Source organism: Mycteria americana, chromosome 7, assembly GCF_035582795.1.
Source record: "Mycteria americana isolate JAX WOST 10 ecotype Jacksonville Zoo and Gardens chromosome 7, USCA_MyAme_1.0, whole genome shotgun sequence".
Lineage (NCBI taxonomy): Eukaryota > Metazoa > Chordata > Aves > Ciconiiformes > Ciconiidae > Mycteria > Mycteria americana.
The window spans coordinates 67,939,856-67,963,926 of record NC_134371.1 but is presented as its reverse complement, the minus strand read 5'-3'; the positions used below and the strand labels follow the sequence as shown (position 1 = coordinate 67,963,926).

General features: G+C 53.3%; 1 protein-coding gene across 6 annotated transcripts in view; it reads right to left on the bottom strand.

Annotated features, from left to right (window-relative positions):
* The window catches only part of RAVER2 (ribonucleoprotein, PTB binding 2), a 90,344-nt gene that overhangs the window by 55,358 nt on the left and 10,915 nt on the right, over positions 1-24,071 (bottom strand). The window lies entirely within an intron of this gene.

Below are 24,071 nucleotides of genomic sequence, written 5' to 3'. Positions count from 1 at the left end.
AAACTCGAGGACAAAGGCAGAACCGCACCACTCACTGCATCTGTACCCCATGCAGGTCCCACAGGAACCTCAATGGTGCCCATCCCCGTGGACAAAGGAAATGTTGCAATACCAACCACCTCTGTAACATACGATGGACTCACAAGCAGCTACAAGGAACGTGGAGCCTTGAAGAAGAGGATCTCCACAGCAAACACCGTATCTCTGCCCTGTCACAACAATACAGCCGGCCACAAGGTGCCCAAAATCGAGGGCAAAGGGAGAACCGCACCACTCATTGCATCTCTACTCCATGTAGGTCCCACAGCCAAATCAATGGTACCAACAGCCGTGGACAATGGATGCGCAGCAACACCAACCACCTCTGTAACGTGCCGTGGTCCCACACGCAGCTGGAAGGAATGCGCAGACGAGGATAAGGGGATCTCTACAACATCCACCGTATCTGTGCCCCGTCACGATCATACAACCAGACAGAAGGTGCCCAAACTCACGGGCAATGGCACAACTTCACCACACCCTCTATCTCTACCCCATCCAGGTCCCACAGGCAGCAGCTTAAACGTGACCACAGCCACGGACAAAGCAAACGCCGCAACACCAACCACCTCGATAACATGCCATGCTCCCACAAGCAGCTGGAAGGAACGCGAACACTTGAAGACGGGAACCTCTGCATTACCAACCGGATCTCTGCCCCGTCACGCTCATACAGCCAGCCAGAAGGTGCCCACAGACCTGGGCAAATGAAAGGCTGCAACACCAACTCCATCTGTACCCTATCCAGGTTCTAGAGGCAGCAGAGGTGCCCAACGCCATGGATAAAGGAAATGACGCAACACCAACCACCTCTGTAACATACGATGGACTCACAAGCAGCAACAAGGAACATGGAGCCATGGAGAAGGAGATCTCCACAGCAACCACCGTATCTCTGCCCTGTCACAACCATACAGCCAGACACAAGGTGCCCAAAATCGAGGACAAAGGCAGAACCGCACCACTCACAGCATCTGTACCCCATGCAGGTCCCACAGGCACCTCAATGGTGCCCATCACCGTGGACAAAGGAAATGTCGCAACACCAACCACCTCTGTAACATACGATGGACTCACAAGCAGCTACAAGGAACATGGAGCCATGGAAAAGGGGATCTCCACAGCAACCACCGTATCTCTGCCCTGTCACAATCATACAGCCGGCCACAAGGTGCCCAAAATCGAAGGCAAAGGCAGAACCGCACCACTCACTGCATCTGTACCCCATGCAGGTCCCACAGGCACCTCAATGGTGCCCATCACCGTGGACAAAGGAAATGCCGCAACACCAACCACCTCTGTAACATACGATGGACTCACAAGCAGCTACAAGGAACGTGGAGCCTTGAAGAAGAGGATCTCCACAGCAAACACCGTATCTCTGCCCTGTCACAACAATACAGCCGGCCACAAGGTGCCCAAAATCGAGGGCAAAGGCAGAACCGCACCACTCACTGCATCTCTACTCCGTGTAGGTCCCACAGCCAAATCAATGGTACCAACAGCCGTGGACAATGGATGCGCAGCAACACCAACCACCTCTGTAACGTGCCGTGGTCCCACACGCAGCTGGAAGGAATGTGCAGACGAGGATAAGGGGATCTCTACAACATCCACCGTATCTGTGCCCCGTCACGATCATACAACCAGACAGAAGGTGCCCAAACTCACGGGCAATGGCACAACTTCACCACACCCTCTATCTCTACCCCATCCAGGTCCCACAGGCAGCAGCTTAAACGTGACCACAGCCACGGACAAAGCAAACGCCGCAACACCAACCACCTCTATAACATGCCACGCTCCCACAAGCAGCTGGAAGGAACGCGAACACTTGAAGAAGGGGACCTCTGCCTTACCAACCGGATCTCTGCCCCGTCACGCTCAGACAGACAGCCAGAAGGTGCCCACAGACCTGGGCAAATGAAAGGCTGCAACACCAACTCCATCTGTACCCCATACAGGTTCTAGAGGCAGCTCAGAGGTGCCCAACGCCATGGACAAAGGAAATGATGCAACACCAACCACCTCTGTAACATACGATGGACTCACAAGCAGCAACAAGGAACATGGAGCCATGGAGAAGGAGATCTCCACAGCAACCACCGTATCTCTGCCTCTCACAACCATACAGCCGGCCACAAGGTGCCCAAAATCGAGGACAAAGGCAGAACCGCACCACTCACTGCATCTCTACTCCATGTAGGTCCCACAGCCAAATCAATGGTACCAACAGCCGTGGACAATGGATGCGCAGCAACACCAACCATCTCTGTAACGTGCCGTGGTCCCACACGCAGCTGGAAGGAACGCGAACACTTGAAGAAGGGGACCTCTGCATTACCAACCGCATACAGCCTTCTGGCTGCATACAGACAGCCAGAAGGCGCCCAAAATCGAGGACAAAGGCAGAACCGCACCACTCACTGCATCTGTACTGCATGCAGGTCCCACAGGCACCTCAATGGTGCCCATCCCCGTGGACAAAGGAAATGTCGCAACACCAACCACCTCTGTAACATACGATGGACTCACAAGCAGCTACAAGGAACGTGGAGCCTTGAAGAAGAGGATCTCCACAGCAAACACCGTATCTCTGCCCTGTCACAACAATACAGCCGGCCACAAGGTGCCCAAAATCGAGGGCAAAGGCAGAACCGCACCACTCATTGCATCTCTACTCCATGTAGGTCCCACAGCCAAATCAATGGTACCAACAGCCGTGGACAATGGATGCGCAGCAACACCAACCACCTCTGTAACTGCTGTGGTCCCACACGCAGCTGGAAGGAATGCGCAGACGAGGATAAGGGGATCTCTACAACATCCACCGTATCTGTGCCCCGTCACGATCATACAACCAGACAGAAGGTGCCCAAACTCACGGGCAATGGCACAACTTCACCACACCCTCTATCTGTACCCCATCCAGGTCCCACAGGCAGCAGCTTAAACGTGACCACAGCCACGGACAAAGCAAACGCCGCAACACCAACCACCTCGATAACATGCCATGCTCCCACAAGCAGCTGGAAGGAACGCGAACACTTGAAGACGGGAACCTCTGCATTACCAACCGGATCTCTGCCCCGTCACGCTCATACAGCCAGCCAGAAGGTGCCCACAGACCTGGGCAAATGAAAGGCTGCAACACCAACTCCATCTGTACCCTATCCAGGTTCTAGAGGCAGCAGAGGTGCCCAACGCCATGGATAAAGGAAATGACGCAACACCAACCACCTCTGTAACATACGATGGACTCACAAGCAGCAACAAGGAACATGGAGCCATGGAGAAGGAGATCTCCACAGCAACCACCGTATCTCTGCCCTGTCACAACCATACAGCCAGCCAGAAGGTGCCCAAAATCGAGGACAAAGGCAGAACCGCACCACTCACAGCATCTGTACCCCATGCAGGTCCCACAGGCACCTCAATGGTGCCCATCACCGTGGACAAAGGAAATGTCGCAACACCAACCACCTCTGTAACATACGATGGACTCACAAGCAGCTACAAGGAACGTGGAGCCTTGAAGAAGAGGATCTCCACAGCAAACACCGTATCTCTGCCCTGTCACAACAATACAGCCGGCCACAAGGTGCCCAAAATCGAGGGCAAAGGGAGAACCGCACCACTCATTGCATCTCTACTCCATGTAGGTCCCACAGCCAAATCAATGGTACCAACAGCCGTGGACAATGGATGCGCAGCAACACCAACCACCTCTGTAACGTGCCGTGGTCCCACACGCAGCTGGAAGGAATGTGCAGACGAGGATAAGGGGATCTCTACAACATCCACCGTATCTGTGCCCCGTCACGATCATACAACCAGACAGAAGGTGCCCAAACTCACGGGCAATGGCACAACTTCACCACACCCTCTATCTCTACCCCATCCAGGTCCCACAGGCAGCAGCTTAAACGTGACCACAGCCACGGACAAAGCAAACGCCGCAACACCAACCACCTCGATAACATGCCACGCTCCCACAAGCAGCTGGAAGGAACGCGAACACTTGAAGAAGGGGACCTCTGCATTACCAACCGGATCTCTGCCCCGTCACGCTCAGACAGCCAGCCAGAAGGTGCCCACAGACCTGGGCAAATGAAAGGCTGCAACACCAACTCCATCTGTACCCCATCCAGGTTCTAGAGGCAGCTCAGAGGTGCCCAACGCCATGGACAAAGGAAATGACGCAACACCAACCACCTCTGTAACATACGATGGACTCACAAGCAGCAACAAGGAACATGGAGCCATGGAGAAGGAGATCTCCACAGCAAACACCGTATCTCTGCCTCTCACAACCATACAGCCGGCCACAAGGTGCCCAAAATCGAGGACAAAGGCAGAACGGAACCACTCACTGCATCTCTACTCCATGTAGGTCCCACAGCCAAATCAATGGTACCAACAGCCGTGGACAATGGATGCGCAGCAACACCAACCATCTCTGTAACGTGCCGTGGTCCCACACGCAGCTGGAAGGAACGCGAACACTTGGAGAAGGGGACCTCTGCATTACCAACCGGATCTCTGCCCCGTCACGCTCATACAGACAGCCAGAAGGTGCCCACAGACCTGGGCAAATGAAAGGCTGCAACACCAACTCAATCTGTACCCCATCCAGGTTCTAGAGGCAGCTCAGAGGTGCCCAACACCATGGACAAAGGAAATGATGCAACACCAACCACCTCTGTAACATACGATGGACTCACAAGCAGCAACAAGGAACATGGAGCCATGGAGAAGGAGATCTCCACAGCAACCACCGTATCTCTGCCTCTCACAACCATACAGCCGGCCACAAGGTGCCCAAAATCGAGGACAAAGGCAGAACCGCACCACTCACTGCATCTCTACTCCATGTAGGTCCCACAGCCAAATCAATGGTACCAACAGCCGTGGACAATGGATGCGCAGCAACACCAACCATCTCTGTAACGTGCCGTGGTCCCACACGCAGCTGGAAGGAACGCGAACACTTGAAGAAGGGGACCTCTGCAATACCAACCGCATACAGCCTTCTGGCTGCATACAGACAGCCAGAAGGCGCCCAAAATCGAGGACAAAGGCAGAACCGCACCACTCACTGCATCTGTACTGCATGCAGGTCCCACGGGCACCTCAATGGTGCCCATCACCGTGGACAAAGGAAATGTCGCAACACCAACCACCTCTGTAACATACGATGGACTCACAAGCAGCTACAAGGAACATGGAGCCATGAAAAAGGGGATCTCCACAGCAACCACCGTATCTCTGCCCTGTCACAATCATACAGCCGGCCACAAGGTGCCCAAACTCGAGGACAAAGGCAGAACCGCACCACTCACTGCATCTGTACCCCATGCAGGTCCCACAGGCACCTCAATGGTGCCCATCCCCGTGGACAAAGGAAATGCCGCAACACCAACCACCTCTGTAACATACGATGGACTCACAAGCAGCTACAAGGAACATGGAGCCATGGAGAAGGAGATCTCCACAGCAACCACCGTATCTCTGCCCTGTCACAACCATACAGCCACACACAAGGTGCCCAAAATCGAGGACAAAGGCAGAACCGCACCACTCACTGCATCTGTACCCCAGGCAGGTCCCACAGGAACCTCAATGGTGCCCATTACCGTGGACAAAGGAAATGCCGCAACACCAACCACCTCTGTAACATACGATGGACTCACAAGCAGCTACAAGGAACATGGAGCCATGGAAAAGGGGATCTCCACAGCAACCACCGTATCTCTGCCCTGTCACAATCATACAGCCGGCCACAAGGTGCCCAAAATCGAAGGCAAAGGCAGAACCGCACCACTCACTGCATCTGTACCCCATGCAGGTCCCACAGGCACCTCAATGGTGCCCATTACCTTGGACAAAGGAAATGCCGCAACACCAACCACCTCTGTAACATACGATGGACTCACAAGCAGCTACAAGGAACGTGGAGCCTTGAAGAAGAGGATCTCCACAGCAAACACCGTATCTCTGCCCTGTCACAACAATACAGCCGGCCACAAGGTGCCCAAAATCGAGGGCAAAGGCAGAACCGCACCACTCATTGCATCTCTACTCCATGTAGGTCCCACAGCCAAATCAATGGTACCAACAGCCGTGGACAATGGATGCGCAGCAACACCAACCACCTCTGTAACGTGCCGTGGTCCCACACGCAGCTGGAAGGAATGTGCAGACGAGGATAAGGGGATCTCTACAACATCCACCGTATCTGTGCCCCGTCACGATCATACAACCAGACAGAAGGTGCCCAAAATCACGGGCAATGGCACAACTTCACCACACCCTCTATCTCTACCCCATCCAGGTCCCACAGGCAGCAGCTTAAACGTGACCACAGCCACGGACAAAGCAAACGCCGCAACACCAACCACCTCTATAACATGCCACGCTCCCACAAGCAGCTGGAAGGAACGCGAACACTTGAAGAAGGGGACCTCTGCATTACCAACCGGATCTCTGCCCCGTCACGCTCAGACAGACAGCCAGAAGGTGCCCACAGACCTGGGCAAATGAAAGGCTGCAACACCAACTCCATCTGTACCCCATCCAGGTTCTAGAGGCAGCTCAGAGGTGCCCAACACCATGGACAAAGGAAATGATGCAACACCAACCACCTCTGTAACATACGATGGACTCACAAGCAGCAACAAGGAACATGGAGCCATGGAGAAGGAGATCTCCACAGCAACCACCGTATCTCTGCCTCTCACAACCATACAGCCGGCCACAAGGTGCCCAAAATCGAGGACAAAGGCAGAACCGCACCACTCACTGCATCTCTACTCCATGTAGGTCCCACAGCCAAATCAATGGTACCAACAGCCGTGGACAATGGATGCGCAGCAACACCAACCATCTCTGTAACGTGCCGTGGTCCCACACGCAGCTGGAAGGAACGCGAACACTTGAAGAAGGGGACCTCTGCATTACCAACCGCATACAGCCTTCTGGCTGCATACAGACAGCCAGAAGGCGCCCAAAATCGAGGACAAAGGCAGAACCGCACCACTCACTGCATCTGTACTGCATGCAGGTCCCACAGGCACCTCAATGGTGCCCATCACCGTGGACAAAGGAAATGTCGCAACACCAACCACCTCTGTAACATACGATGGACTCACAAGCAGCTACAAGGAACATGGAGCCATGAAAAAGGGGATCTCCACAGCAACCACCGTATCTCTGCCCTGTCACAATCATACAGCTGGCCACAAGGTGCCCAAACTCGAGGACAAAGGCAGAACCGCACCACTCACTGCATCTGTACCCCATGCAGGTCCCACAGGAACCTCAATGGTGCCCATCCCCGTGGACAAAGGAAATGTTGCAATACCAACCACCTCTGTAACATACGATGGACTCACAAGCAGCTACAAGGAACATGGAGCCATGGAGAAGGAGATCTCCACAGCAAACACCGTATCTCTGCCCTGTCACAACAATACAGCCGGCCACAAGGTGCCCAAAATCGAGGGCAAAGGCAGAACCGCACCACTCATTGCATCTCTACTCCATGTAGGTCCCACAGCCAAATCAATGGTACCAACAGCCGTGGACAATGGATGCGCAGCAACACCAACCACCTCTGTAACTGCTGTGGTCCCACACGCAGCTGGAAGGAATGCGCAGACGAGGATAAGGGGATCTCTACAACATCCACCGTATCTGTGCCCCGTCACGATCATACAACCAGACAGAAGGTGCCCAAACTCACGGGCAATGGCACAACTTCACCACACCCTCTATCTCTACCCCATCCAGGTCCCACAGGCAGCAGCTTAAACGTGACCACAGCCACGGACAAAGCAAACGCCGCAACACCAACCACCTCGATAACATGCCATGCTCCCACAAGCAGCTGGAAGGAACGCGAACACTTGAAGACGGGAACCTCTGCATTACCAACCGGATCTCTGCCCCGTCACGCTCATACAGCCAGCCAGAAGGTGCCCACAGACCTGGGCAAATGAAAGGCTGCAACACCAACTCCATCTGTACCCTATCCAGGTTCTAGAGGCAGCAGAGGTGCCCAACGCCATGGATAAAGGAAATGACGCAACACCAACCACCTCTGTAACATACGATGGACTCACAAGCAGCAACAAGGAACATGGAGCCATGGAGAAGGAGATCTCCACAGCAACCACCGTATCTCTGCCTCTCACAACCATACAGCCAGCCAGAAGGTGCCCAAAATCGAGGACAAAGGCAGAACCGCACCACTCACAGCATCTGTACCCCATGCAGGTCCCACAGGCACCTCAATGGTGCCCATCACCGTGGACAAAGGAAATGTCGCAACACCAACCACCTCTGTAACATACGATGGACTCACAAGCAGCTACAAGGAACATGGAGCCATGGAAAAGGGGATCTCCACAGCAACCACCGTATCTCTGCCCTGTCACAATCATACAGCCGGCCACAAGGTGCCCAAAATCGAAGGCAAAGGCAGAACCGCACCACTCACTGCATCTGTACCCCATGCAGGTCCCACAGGCACCTCAATGGTGCCCATCACCGTGGACAAAGGAAATGCCGCAACACCAACCACCTCTGTAACATACGATGGACTCACAAGCAGCTACAAGGAACGTGGAGCCTTGAAGAAGAGGATCTCCACAGCAAACACCGTATCTCTGCCCTGTCACAACAATACAGCCGGCCACAAGGTGCCCAAAATCGAGGGCAAAGGGAGAACCGCACCACTCATTGCATCTCTACTCCATGTAGGTCCCACAGCCAAATCAATGGTACCAACAGCCGTGGACAATGGATGCGCAGCAACACCAACCACCTCTGTAACGTGCCGTGGTCCCACACGCAGCTGGAAGGAATGCGCAGACGAGGATAAGGGGATCTCTACAACATCCACCGTATCTGTGCCCCGTCACGATCATACAACCAGACAGAAGGTGCCCAAACTCACGGGCAATGGCACAACTTCACCACACCCTCTATCTCTACCCCATCCAGGTCCCACAGGCAGCAGCTTAAACGTGACCACAGCCACGGACAAAGCAAACGCCGCAACACCAACCACCTCGATAACATGCCATGCTCCCACAAGCAGCTGGAAGGAACGCGAACACTTGAAGACGGGAACCTCTGCATTACCAACCGGATCTCTGCCCCGTCACGCTCATACAGCCAGCCAGAAGGTGCCCACAGACCTGGGCAAATGAAAGGCTGCAACACCAACTCCATCTGTACCCTATCCAGGTTCTAGAGGCAGCAGAGGTGCCCAACGCCATGGATAAAGGAAATGACGCAACACCAACCACCTCTGTAACATACGATGGACTCACAAGCAGCAACAAGGAACATGGAGCCATGGAGAAGGAGATCTCCACAGCAACCACCGTATCTCTGCCCTGTCACAACCATACAGCCAGCCAGAAGGTGCCCAAAATCGAGGACAAAGGCAGAACCGCACCACTCACAGCATCTGTACCCCATGCAGGTCCCACAGGCACCTCAATGGTGCCCATCACCGTGGACAAAGGAAATGTCGCAACACCAACCACCTCTGTAACATACGATGGACTCACAAGCAGCTACAAGGAACATGGAGCCATGGAAAAGGGGATCTCCACAGCAACCACCGTATCTCTGCCCTGTCACAATCATACAGCCGGCCACAAGGTGCCCAAAATCGAAGGCAAAGGCAGAACCGCACCACTCACTGCATCTGTACCCCATGCAGGTCCCACAGGCACCTCAATGGTGCCCATCACCGTGGACAAAGGAAATGCCGCAACACCAACCACCTCTGTAACATACGATGGACTCACAAGCAGCTACAAGGAACGTGGAGCCTTGAAGAAGAGGATCTCCACAGCAAACACCGTATCTCTGCCCTGTCACAACAATACAGCCGGCCACAAGGTGCCCAAAATCGAGGGCAAAGGGAGAACCGCACCACTCATTGCATCTCTACTCCATGTAGGTCCCACAGCCAAATCAATGGTACCAACAGCCGTGGACAATGGATGCGCAGCAACACCAACCACCTCTGTAACGTGCCGTGGTCCCACACGCAGCTGGAAGGAATGTGCAGACGAGGATAAGGGGATCTCTACAACATCCACCGTATCTGTGCCCCGTCACGATCATACAACCAGACAGAAGGTGCCCAAACTCACGGGCAATGGCACAACTTCACCACACCCTCTATCTCTACCCCATCCAGGTCCCACAGGCAGCAGCTTAAACGTGACCACAGCCACGGACAAAGCAAACGCCGCAACACCAACCACCTCTATAACATGCCACGCTCCCACAAGCAGCTGGAAGGAACGCGAACACTTGAAGAAGGGGACCTCTGCCTTACCAACCGGATCTCTGCCCCGTCACGCTCAGACAGCCAGCCAGAAGGTGCCCACAGACCTGGGCAAATGAAAGGCTGCAACACCAACTCCATCTGTACCCCATACAGGTTCTAGAGGCAGCTCAGAGGTGCCCAACGCCATGGACAAAGGAAATGATGCAACACCAACCACCTCTGTAACATACGATGGACTCACAAGCAGCAACAAGGAACATGGAGCCATGGAGAAGGAGATCTCCACAGCAACCACCGTATCTCTGCCTCTCACAACCATACAGCCGGCCACAAGGTGCCCAAAATCGAGGACAAAGGCAGAACCGCACCACTCACTGCATCTCTACTCCATGTAGGTCCCACAGCCAAATCAATGGTACCAACAGCCGTGGACAATGGATGCGCAGCAACACCAACCATCTCTGTAACGTGCCGTGGTCCCACACGCAGCTGGAAGGAACGCGAACACTTGAAGAAGGGGACCTCTGCATTACCAACCGCATACAGCCTTCTGGCTGCATACAGACAGCCAGAAGGCGCCCAAAATCGAGGACAAAGGCAGAACCGCACCACTCACTGCATCTGTACTGCATGCAGGTCCCACAGGCACCTCAATGGTGCCCATCCCCGTGGACAAAGGAAATGTCGCAACACCAACCACCTCTGTAACATACGATGGACTCACAAGCAGCTACAAGGAACATGGAGCCATGGAGAAGGAGATCTCCACAGCAACCACCGTATCTCTGCCCTGTCACAACCATACAGCCAGACACAAGGTGCCCAAAATCGAGGACAAAGGCAGAACCGCACCACTCACTGCATCTGTACCCCATGCAGGTCCCACAGGAACCTCAATGGTGCCCATTACCGTGGACAAAGGAAATGCCGCAACACCAACCACCTCTGTAACATACGATGGACTCACAAGCAGCTACAAGGAACATGGAGCCATGGAAAAGGGGATCTCCACAGCAACCACCGTATCTCTGCCCTGTCACAATCATACAGCCGGCCACAAGGTGCCCAAAATCGAAGGCAAAGGCAGAACCGCACCACTCACTGCATCTGTACCCCATGCAGGTCCCACAGGCACCTCAATGGTGCCCATCACCGTGGACAGAGGAAATGCCGCAACACCAACCACCTCTGTAACATACGATGGACTCACAAGCAGCTACAAGGAACGTGGAGCCTTGAAGAAGAGGATCTCCAAAGCAAACACCGTATCTCTGCCCTGTCACAACAATACAGCCGGCCACAAGGTGCCCAAAATCGAGGGCAAAGGGAGAACCGCACCACTCATTGCATCTCTACTCCATGTAGGTCCCACAGCCAAATCAATGGTACCAACAGCCGTGGACAATGGATGCGCAGCAACACCAACCACCTCTGTAACGTGCCGTGGTCCCACACGCAGCTGGAAGGAATGTGCAGACGAGGATAAGGGGATCTCTACAACATCCACCGTATCTGTGCCCCGTCACGATCATACAACCAGACAGAAGGTGCCCAAAATCACGGGCAATGGCACAACTTCACCACACCCTCTATCTCTACCCCATCCAGGTCCCACAGGCAGCAGCTTAAACGTGACCACAGCCACGGACAAAGCAAACGCCGCAACACCAACCACCTCTATAACATGCCACGCTCCCACAAGCAGCTGGAAGGAACGCGAACACTTGAAAAAGGGGACCTATGCCTTACCAACCGGATCTCTGCCCCGTCACGCTCAGACAGCCAGCCAGAAGGTGCCCACAGACCTGGGCAAATGAAAGGCTGCAACACCAACTCCATCTGTACCCCATACAGGTTCTAGAGGCAGCTCAGAGGTGCCCAACGCCATGGACAAAGGAAATGATGCAACACCAACCACCTCTGTAACATACGATGGACTCACAAGCAGCAACAAGGAACATGGAGCCATGGAGAAGGAGATCTCCACAGCAACCACCGTATCTCTGCCTCTCACAACCATACAGCCGGCCACAAGGTGCCCAAAATCGAGGACAAAGGCAGAACCGCACCACTCACTGCATCTCTACTCCATGTAGGTCCCACAGCCAAATCAATGGTACCAACAGCCGTGGACAATGGATGCGCAGCAACACCAACCATCTCTGTAACGTGCCGTGGTCCCACACGCAGCTGGAAGGAACGCGAACACTTGAAGAAGGGGACCTCTGCATTACCAACCGCATACAGCCTTCTGGCTGCATACAGACAGCCAGAAGGCGCCCAAAATCGAGGACAAAGGCAGAACCGCACCACTCACTGCATCTGTACTGCATGCAGGTCCCACAGGCACCTCAATGGTGCCCATCCCCGTGGACAAAGGAAATGTCGCAACACCAACCACCTCTGTAACATACGATGGACTCACAAGCAGCTACAAGGAACATGGAGCCATGGAGAAGGAGATCTCCACAGCAACCACCGTATCTCTGCCCTGTCACAACCATACAGCCAGACACAAGGTGCCCAAAATCGAGGACAAAGGCAGAACCGCACCACTCACTGCATCTGTACCCCATGCAGGTCCCACGGGAACCTCAATGGTGCCCATTACCGTGGACAAAGGAAATGCCGCAACACCAACCACCTCTGTAACATACGATGGACTCACAAGCAGCTACAAGGAACATGGAGCCATGGAAAAGGGGATCTCCACAGCAACCACCGTATCTCTGCCCTGTCACAATCATACAGCCGGCCACAAGGTGCCCAAAATCGAAGGCAAAGGCAGAACCGCACCACTCACTGCATCTGTACCCCATGCAGGTCCCACAGGCACCTCAATGGTGCCCATCACCGCGGACAGAGGAAATGCCGCAACACCAACCACCTCTGTAACATACGATGGACTCACAAGCAGCTACAAGGAACGTGGAGCCTTGAAGAAGAGGATCTCCACAGCAAACACCGTATCTCTGCCCTGTCACAACAATACAGCCGGCCACAAGGTGCCCAAAATCGAGGGCAAAGGCAGAACCGCACCACTCATTGCATCTCTACTCCATGTAGGTCCCACAGCCAAATCAATGGTACCAACAGCCGTGGACAATGGATGCGCAGCAACACCAACCACCTCTGTAACGTGCCGTGGTCCCACACGCAGCTGGAAGGAATGTGCAGACGAGGATAAGGGGATCTCTACAACATCCACCGTATCTGTGCCCCGTCACGATCATACAACCAGACAGAAGGTGCCCAAAATCACGGGCAATGGCACAACTTCACCACACCCTCTATCTCTACCCCATCCAGGTCCCACAGGCAGCAGCTTAAACGTGACCACAGCCACGGACAAAGCAAACGCCGCAACACCAACCACCTCTATAACATGCCACGCTCCCACAAGCAGCTGGAAGGAACGCGAACACTTGAAAAAGGGGACCTATGCCTTACCAACCGGATCTCTGCCCCGTCACGCTCAGACAGCCAGCCAGAAGGTGCCCACAGACCTGGGCAAATGAAAGGCTGCAACACCAACTCCATCTGTACCCCATACAGGTTCTAGAGGCAGCTCAGAGGTGCCCAACGCCATGGACAAAGGAAATGATGCAACACCAACCACCTCTGTAACATACGATGGACTCACAAGCAGCAACAAGGAACATGGAGCCATGGAGAAGGAGATCTCCACAGCAACCACCGTATCTCTGCCTCTCACAACCATACAGCCGGCCACAAGGTGCCCAAAATCGAGGACAAAGGCAGAACCGCACCACTCACTGCATCTCTACTCCATGTAGGTCCCACAGCCAAATCAATGGTACCAACAGCCGTGGACAATGGATGCGCAGCAACACCAACCATCTCTGTAACGTGCCGTGGTCCCACACGCAGCTGGAAGGAACGCGAACACTTGAAGAAGGGGACCTCTGCATTACCAACCGCATACAGCCTTCTGGCTGCATACAGACAGCCAGAAGGCGCCCAAAATCGAGGACAAAGGCAGAACCGCACCACTCACTGCATCTGTACTGCATGCAGGTCCCACAGGCACCTCAATGGTGCCCATCCCCGTGGACAAAGGAAATGTCGCAACACCAACCACCTCTGTAACATACGATGGACTCACAAGCAGCTACAAGGAACATGGAGCCATGGAGAAGGAGATCTCCACAGCAACCACCGTATCTCTGCCCTGTCACAACCATACAGCCAGACACAAGGTGCCCAAAATCGAGGACAAAGGCAGAACCGCACCACTCACTGCATCTGTACCCCATGCAGGTCCCACAGGAACCTCAATGGTGCCCATTACCGTGGACAAAGGAAATGCCGCAACACCAACCACCTCTGTAACATACGATGGACTCACAAGCAGCTACAAGGAACATGGAGCCATGGAAAAGGGGATCTCCACAGCAACCACCGTATCTCTGCCCTGTCACAATCATACAGCCGGCCACAAGGTGCCCAAAATCGAAGGCAAAGGCAGAACCGCACCACTCACTGCATCTGTACCCCATGCAGGTCCCACAGGCACCTCAATGGTGCCCATCACCGCGGACAGAGGAAATGCCGCAACACCAACCACCTCTGTAACATACGATGGACTCACAAGCAGCTACAAGGAACGTGGAGCCTTGAAGAAGAGGATCTCCACAGCAAACACCGTATCTCTGCCCTGTCACAACAATACAGCCGGCCACAAGGTGCCCAAAATCGAGGGCAAAGGGAGAACCGCACCACTCATTGCATCTCTACTCCATGTAGGTCCCACAGCCAAATCAATGGTACCAACAGCCGTGGACAATGGATGCGCAGCAACACCAACCACCTCTGTAACGTGCCGTGGTCCCACACGCAGCTGGAAGGAATGTGCAGACGAGGATAAGGGGATCTCTACAACATCCACCGTATCTGTGCCCCGTCACGATCATACAACCAGACAGAAGGTGCCCAAAATCACGGGCAATGGCACAACTTCACCACACCCTCTATCTCTACCCCATCCAGGTCCCACAGGCAGCAGCTTAAACGTGACCACAGCCACGGACAAAGCAAACGCCGCAACACCAACCACCTCTATAACATGCCACGCTCCCACAAGCAGCTGGAAGGAACGCGAACACTTGAAAAAGGGGACCTATGCCTTACCAACCGGATCTCTGCCCCGTCACGCTCAGACAGCCAGCCAGAAGGTGCCCACAGACCTGGGCAAATGAAAGGCTGCAACACCAACTCCATCTGTACCCCATACAGGTTCTAGAGGCAGCTCAGAGGTGCCCAACGCCATGGACAAAGGAAATGATGCAACACCAACCACCTCTGTAACATACGATGGACTCACAAGCAGCAACAAGGAACATGGAGCCATGGAGAAGGAGATCTCCACAGCAACCACCGTATCTCTGCCTCTCACAACCATACAGCCGGCCACAAGGTGCCCAAAATCGAGGACAAAGGCAGAACCGCACCACTCACTGCATCTCTACTCCATGTAGGTCCCACAGCCAAATCAATGGTACCAACAGCCGTGGACAATGGATGCGCAGCAACACCAACCATCTCTGTAACGTGCCGTGGTCCCACACGCAGCTGGAAGGAACGCGAACACTTGAAGAAGGGGACCTCTGCATTACCAACCGCATACAGCCTTCTGGCTGCATACAGACAGCCAGAAGGCGCCCAAAATCGAGGACAAAGGCAGAACCGCACCACTCACTGCATCTGTACTGCATGCAGGTCCCACAGGCACCTCAATGGTGCCCATCCCCGTGGACAAAGGAAATGTCGCAACACCAACCACCTCTGTAACATACGATGGACTCACAAGCAGCTACAAGGAACATGGAGCCATGGAGAAGGAGATCTCCACAGCAACCACCGTATCTCTGCCCTGTCACAACCATACAGCCAGACACAAGGTGCCCAAAATCGAGGACAAAGGCAGAACCGCACCACTCACTGCATCTGTACCCCATGCAGGTCCCACAGGAACCTCAATGGTGCCCATTACCGTGGACAAAGGAAATGCCGCAACACCAACCACCTCTGTAACATACGATGGACTCACAAGCAGCTACAAGGAACATGGAGCCATGGAAAAGGGGATCTCCACAGCAACCACCGTATCTCTGCCCTGTCACAATCATACAGCCGGCCACAAGGTGCCCAAAATCGAAGGCAAAGGCAGAACCGCACCACTCACTGCATCTGTACCCCATGCAGGTCCCACAGGCACCTCAATGGTGCCCATCACCTTGGACAAAGGAAATGCCGCAACACCAACCACCTCTGTAACATACGATGGACTCACAAGCAGCTACAAGGAACGTGGAGCCTTGAAGAAGAGGATCTCCACAGCAAACACCGTATCTCTGCCCTGTCACAACAATACAGCCGGCCACAAGGTGCCCAAAATCGAGGGCAAAGGCAGAACCGCACCACTCATTGCATCTCTACTCCATGTAGGTCCCACAGCCAAATCAATGGTACCAACAGCCGTGGACAATGGATGCGCAGCAACACCAACCACCTCTGTAACGTGCCGTGGTCCCACACGCAGCTGGAAGGAATGTGCAGACGAGGATAAGGGGATCTCTACAACATCCACCGTATCTGTGCCCCGTCACGATCATACAACCAGACAGAAGGTGCCCAAAATCACGGGCAATGGCACAACTTCACCACACCCTCTATCTCTACCCCATCCAGGTCCCACAGGCAGCAGCTTAAACGTGACCACAGCCACGGACAAAGCAAACGCCGCAACACCAACCACCTCTATAACATGCCACGCTCCCACAAGCAGCTGGAAGGAACGCGAACACTTGAAGAAGGGGACCTCTGCATTACCAACCGGATCTCTGCCCCGTCACGCTCAGACAGACAGCCAGAAGGTGCCCACAGACCTGGGCAAATGAAAGGCTGCAACACCAACTCCATCTGTACCCCATCCAGGTTCTAGAGGCAGCTCAGAGGTGCCCAACGCCATGGACAAAGGAAATGACGCAACACCAACCACCTCTGTAACATACGATGGACTCACAAGCAGCAACAAGGAACATGGAGCCATGGAGAAGGAGATCTCCACAGCAACCACCGTATCTCTGCCTCTCACAACCATACAGCCGGCCACAAGGTGCCCAAAATCGAGGACAAAGGCAGAACGGCACCACTCACTGCATCTCTACTCCATGTAGGTCCCACAGCCAAATCAATGGTACCAACAGCCGTGGACAATGGATGCGCAGCAACACCAACCATCTCTGTAACGTGCCGTGGTCCCACACGCAGCTGGAAGGAACGCGAACACTTGAAGAAGGGGACCTCTGCATTACCAACCGCATACAGCCTTCTGGCTGCATACAGACAGCCAGAAGGCGCCCAAAATCGAGGACAAAGGCAGAACCGCACCACTCACTGCATCTGTACTGCATGCAGGTCCCACAGGCACCTCAATGGTGCCCATCCCCGTGGACAAAGGAAATGTCGCAACACCAACCACCTCTGTAACATACGATGGACTCACAAGCAGCTACAAGGAACATGGAGCCATGGAGAAGGAGATCTCCACAGCAACCACCGTATCTCTGCCCTGTCACAATCATACAGCCAGACACAAGGTGCCCAAAATCGAGCCATGAAAAAGGGGATTTCCACAGCAACCACCGTATCTCTGCCCTGTCAAGCTCATACAGCCGGCCACAAGGTGCCCAAACTCGAGGACAAAGGCAGAACCGCACCACTCACTGCATCTGTACCCCATGCAGGTCCCACAGGCACCTCAATGGTGCCCATCCCCGTGGACAAAGGAAATGCCGCAACACCAACCACCTCTGTAACATACGATGGACTCACAAGCAGCTACAAGGAATATGGGGCCATGGAGAAGGAGATCTCCACAGCAAACACCGTATCTCTGCCCTGTCACAACAATACAGCCGGCCACAAGGTGCCCAAAATCGAAGGCAAAGGCAGAACCGCACCACTCACTGCATCTGTACCCCATGCACGTCCCACAGGAACCTCAATGGTGCCCATTACCGTGGACAAAGGAAATGCCGCAACACCAACCACCTCTGTAACATACGATGGACTCACAAGCAGCTACAAGGAACGTGGAGCCTTGAAGAAGAGGATCTCCACAGCAAACACCGTATCTCTGCCTGTCACAACCATACAGCCGGCCACAAGGTGCCCAAAATCGAGGGCAAAGGCAGAACCGCACCACTCATTGCATCTCTACTCCATGTAGGTCCCACAGCCAAATCAATGGTACCAACAGCCGTGGACAATGGATGCGCAGCAACACCAACCATCTCTGTAACGTGCCGTGGTCCCACACGCAGCTGGAAGGAATGCGCAGACGAGGATAAGGGGATCTCTACAACATCCACCGTATCTGTGCCCCGTCACGATCATACAACCAGACAGAAGGTGCCCAAACTCAAGGGCAATGGCACAACTTCACCACACCCTCTATCTCTACCCCATCCAGGTCCCACAGGCAGCAGCTTAAACGTGACCACAGCCACGGACAAAGCAAACGCCGCAACACCAACCACCTCTGTAACATGCCACGCTCCCACAAGAAGCTGGAAGAAACGCGAACACTTGAAGACGGGAACCTCTGCATTAACAACCGGATCTCTGCCCCGTCACGCTCATACAGCCAGCCAGAAGGTGCCCACAGACCTGGGCAAATGAAAGGCTGCAACACCAACTCCATCTGTACCCCATCCAGGTTCTAGAGGCAGCTCAGAGGTGCCCAACACCATGGATAAAGGAAATGGCGCAACACCAACCACCTCTGTAACATGCCATGCTCCCAGAAGCAGCTGGAAGGAACGCGAACACTTGAAGAAGGGGACCTCTGCATTACCAACCGGATCTCTGCCCCGTCACGCTCAGACAGCCAGCCAGAAGGTGCCCACAGACCTGGGCAAATGAAAGGCTGCAACACCAACTCCATCTGTACCCCATCCAGGTTCTAGAGGCAGCTCAGAGGTGCCCAACGCCATGGACAAAGGAAATGATGCAACACCAACCACCTCTGTAACATACGATGGACTCACAAGCAGCAACAAGGAACATGGAGCCATGGAGAAGGAGATCTCCACAGCAACCACCGTATCTCTGCCTCTCACAACCATACAGCCGGCCACAAGGTGCCCAAAATCAAGTACAAAGGCAGAACCGCACCACTCACTGCATCTCTACTCCATGTAGGTCCCACAGTCAAATCAATGGTACCAACAGCCGTGGACAATGGATGCGCAGCAACACCAGCCATCTCTGTAACGTGCCGTGGTTCCACACGCAGCTGGAAGGAACGCGCAGACGAGGATAAGGGGATCTCTACAACATCCACCGTATCTGTGCCCCGTCACGATCATACAACCACACAGAAGGTGCCCAAACTCACAGGCAATGGCACAACTTCACCACACCCTCTATCTCTACCCCATCTAGGTCCCATAGGCAGCAGCTTAAACGTGACCACAGCCACGGACAAAGCAAACGCCGCAACACCAACCACCTCTGTAACATGCCATGCTCCCACAAGCAGCTGGAAGGAGCGCGCAAACTTGAAGAAAGGGACCTCTGCATTAACAACCGGATCTCTGCCTGCATTACCAACCGGATCTCTGCCCCGTCACGCTCATACAGCCAGCCAGAAGGTGCCCACAGACCTGGGCAAATGAAAGGCTGCAACACCAACTCCATCTGTACCCCATCCAGGTTCTAGAGGCAGCTCAGAGGTGCCCAACGCCATGGACAAAGGAAATGATGCAACACCAACCACCTCTGTAACATACGATGGACTCACAAGCAGCAACAAGGAACATGGAGCCATGGAGAAGGAGATCTCCACAGCAACCACCGTATCTCTGCCCTGTCACAATCATACAGCCGGCCACAAGGTGCCCAAAATCGAGGACAAAGGCAGAACCGCGCCACTCACTGCATCTGTACCCCATGCAGGTCCCACAGACACCTTAAAGGTGCCCATTGCCGTGGACAAAGGAAATGCCGCAACACCAACCACCTCTGTAACATACGATGGACTCACAAGCAGCTACAAGGAACATGGAGCCATGGAGAAGGAGATCTCCACAGCAACCACCGTATCTCTGCCCTGTCACAACAATACAGCCAGCCACAAGGTGCCCAAAATCGAGGACAAAGGGAGAACTGCACCACTCATTGCATGTCTACTCCATGTAGGTCCCACAGCCAAATCAATGGTACCAACAGCCGTGGACAATGGATGCGCAGCAACACCAACCATCTCTGTAACGTGCCGTGGTCCCACACGCAGCTGGAAGGAACGCGCAGCAGTGGATAAGGGAATCTCTACAACATCCACCGTATCTGTGCCCCGTCACGATCATACAACCAGACAGAAGGTGCCCAAACTCACGGGCAATGGCACAACTTCACCACACCCTCTATCTCTACCCTATCCAGGTCCCACAGGCAGCAGATTAAAGGTGCCCACAGACACAGACAAAGAAAACGCTGCAACACCAAACACCTCTGTAACATGCCATGCTTCCACAAGCAGCTGGAAGGAACGCGAACACTTGAAGAAGGGGACCTCTGCATTAACAACCAGATCTCTGCCTGCATTACCAACCGGATCTCTGCCCCGTCACGCTCATACGGCCAGCCAGAAGGTGCCCACAGACCTGGGCAAATGAAAGGCTGCAACACCAACTCCATCTGTACCCCATCCAGGTTCTAGAGGCAGCTCAGAGGTGCCCAACACCATGGATAAAGGAAATGACGCAACACCAACCACCTCTGTAACATGCCATGCTCCCACAAGCAGCTGTAAGGAGCGCGCAAACTTGAAGAAGGGGACCTCTGCATTACCAACCGGATCTCTGCCCCGTCACGCTCATACAGCCAGCCAGAAGGTGCCCACAGACCTGGGCAAATGAAAGGCTGCAACACCAACTCCATCTGTACCCCATCCAGGTTCTAGAGGCAGCTCAGAGGTGCCCAACGCCATGGACAAAGGAAATGATGCAACACCAACCACCTCTGTAACATACGATGGACTCACAAGCAGCAACAAGGAACATGGAGCCATGGAGAAGGAGATCTCCACAGCAAACACCATATCTCTGCCCTGTCACAACCATACAGCCGGCCACAAGGTGCCCAAAATCGAGGGCAAAGGCAGAACCACACCACTCACTGCATCTCTACTCCATGTAGGTCCCACAGCCAAATCAATGGTACCAACAGCCGTGGACAATGGATGCGCAGCAACACCAACCACCTCTGTAACATGCCGTGGTCCCACACGCAGCTGGAAGGAACGCGCCGACGAGGATAAGGGAACTCTACAACATCCACAGTATCTGTGCCCCGTCACGATCATACAACCAGACAGAAGGTGCCCAAACTCACAGGCAATGGCACAACTTCACCACACCCTCTATCTCTACCCCATCCAGGTCCCACAGGCAGCAGCTTAAACGTGACCACAGCCACGGACAAAGGAAACGCCGCAACACCAACCACCTCTGTAACGTGTCGTGGTCCCACACACAGCTGGAAGGAACGTGCAGATGAGGATAAGGGAACTCTACAACATCCACAGTATCTGTGCCCCGTCACGATCATACAACCAGACAGAAGGTGCCCAAACTCACGGGCAATGGCACAACTTCACCACACCCTCTATCTCTACCCCATCCAGGTCCCACAGGCAGCAGCTTAAACGTGACCACAGCCACGGACAAAGCAAACGCCGCAACACCAACCACCTCTGTAACATGCCATGCTCCCACAAGCAGCTGGAAGGAACGCGAACACTTGAAGACGGGGACCTCTGCATTACCAACCGGATCTCTGCCCCGTCACGCTCAGACAGCCAGCCAGAAGGTGCCCACAGACCTGGGCAAATGAAAGGCTGCAACACCAACTCCATCTGTACCCCATCCAGGTTCTAGAGGCAGCTCAGAGGTGCCCAACGCCATGGACAAAGGAAATGCCGCAACACCAACCACCTTTGTAACATACGATGGACTCACAAGCAGCTACAAGGCACATGGAGCCGCGGAGAAGGAGATCTCCACAGCAACCACCCTATCTCTGCCCTGTCACAACCATATAGCCGGCCACAAGGTGCCCAAAATCGAGGACAAAGGCAGAACCGCACCACTCACTGCATCTGTACCCCATGCAGGTCCCACAGGCACCTCAATGGTGCCCATCACCATGGACAAAAGAAATGCCGCAGTATCCAGTGTATCTGTAACCTGTCATCGTCCTACATCCAACCAGAAGGTGCCCAAAATTATGGGCAAAGGGAGAACATGACCACCCACGGTATCTCTACCCCATCTAGGTCCCAGAGGCAGCTCAAGATGGCTACAGCCCTGGACAACGGCAGCATTGCAATGCGCATCGGATCTATACCCCGTCCCGATCATACAGCCAGCCACACAGCAAAACTATTAACATCAAAATATTATATGCACTATAAATAACATGAGTGTGAAGAGCTGAGAGGCTTGAGTACTATGTTGATTGTAGAGAAACATGTTAAGATTCTGTGACATTAGGCCTCTGATCACAGTTTTAAAGTCTTCATCAATCTGGAGATAAAGGAATTAATCTATCCAAATGAGAAGTCAAGACAAAAATAAACCACCTACAGTGTATTCCTGTCACGAAAATTTGCAGAGGCATGCAGTTAAACTCACAAAAATTCACATGAGTAGGCCAAGTACTATATATCTACGTATACACAAAGACACACATATGTATACACTCTAAAAACAACAGAAATACATTCACAGTAGAAAGCTTGTTATATATGACAGCATCTATATTAAATGAAAAAATTCATCATTCTCTTACTCTTACCAAATGTTTCCCTTCACACTGAACACAGTCATTCATTCTGTTTTGTGACAGCGGTCTATAGTACCTCACACTCAAACTGGTCTTATTCCATATTCAGAAATCAAATTTGTAAGATAATGGGACATTAAAGCAGAAATTTTTCTCCTTCGAGGCAGGTGCCAAGAAACACTATTATCCACATGAAATCCTGACAGAAATCTATCACAGCTACTGCATTAAGATTCTGTCCTGGAAACCAAGGTTGCCTCAGGAGATAGCCCAGCCTGTGGGATCTATGGTGATTTGGAAGGACAGGAACATGAAGAGAAATATTTGTCCATTTCTGTACCTCACAAGCGCTAAAAATCCGTGAATCCCCATGTCAGACAATTTGGAAATGGAGGATCAGACTTAAATAATTCAGGATTTAATTCAGGACAACATTTCCTTCAAAGACTTCAGTATTGCTTTAATAAATTGCTTCTGGCTTATATTACCTGACACAAATGCATCTGGAGCTAGGTACTTTTTCCTCTGATCATGCCATAGGCACATGTGGTTTGTCCTAAGAGAGGCCTCAGGACTAGTTTTTCAAAGGAAATCAGACAGTTGAGGTTGGCTTTGTCCCAAAGAGACACTCGCTAAGGGAATACACCTGAGAGATACCATAGTGGACCAATGTACTTTTGTCTGACATCAGTAATGTTTCCAACTCTCCATTGGCTTCAGTAGAAGGTTACAAACTATGCAGCCAAAAAAGGCACTGAGGGACAATCAAGGTCTGTGACAGCAGAGAAGTTGATGACTTCATACACAGAAGATGATGTTCCTCACTAGTTTCATCACAGAATTG